We start from the raw sequence: 535 nt of genomic DNA on the forward strand, positions 1-535 counted from the left end.
CGTCTCTCCGCGTGTCGGCAAAGAAGCCACAAGCCCCTCTCACACTCCACTCCCTCCAAGCGTCCTCGGTTTCGCCCAGCGGTCCGCACAGTCCCGTTCCTCAGCGAGGACTACGGGGTGGTGGTGGTGGTGGTGGTGGTGGGGGAAGCGCCTCAGCGCCGCGCCAGCGAGCCAAAAGCGCGGAGTTCTCGGCGCCCGCGCTCGCTCGGAATCCCAGCCTGGGCCTCTCTCCTCCCCCCCCCCCCCCCAAAAAAAAGCAAGCACCTCTCGCCGTGGCCCCCCAAGAGCCGGCCGAGAACCGGACCGTTCGTCACGGCGCCGAGCCCGCCCCTTCCGGCCGCCCGGCTGGGCCCGCCTTCTCCCCTCTTCCCTCCCCCAGCCCTCCCCTTGCGAGTGTCTCCCTCTCTCGCTCGCTTGCTCTCTCTCTCTCCCTCCCTCTCCCTCCCTCTCTCTCTCTCTCTCTCTCTCTTTTGTGAGTTATAGCAACCGTTGCCTTGTGAATCAAGCGCCATAGTCACCGTAGTCCTGGCGACTG

General features: G+C 66.5%; 1 protein-coding gene across 4 annotated transcripts in view; it reads left to right on the plus strand.

Moving 5' to 3' along the window:
* The first annotated feature begins 428 nt into the window (after positions 1-428).
* Positions 429-535, plus strand: part of RFX3 (regulatory factor X3) — a 238,008-nt gene continuing 237,901 nt past the window's right edge. For all 4 annotated transcript variants that reach the window (XR_009244434.1, XM_058657283.1, XM_058657287.1 and 1 more), the window contains exon 1: positions 429-535. This exon is cut by the window's right edge and continues 171 nt beyond it. The gene's annotated coding sequence lies outside the window, so the exon portion shown is untranslated.

The sequence above is a fragment of the Ochotona princeps genome, chromosome 31, assembly GCF_030435755.1.
Source record: "Ochotona princeps isolate mOchPri1 chromosome 31, mOchPri1.hap1, whole genome shotgun sequence".
NCBI lineage: Eukaryota > Metazoa > Chordata > Mammalia > Lagomorpha > Ochotonidae > Ochotona > Ochotona princeps.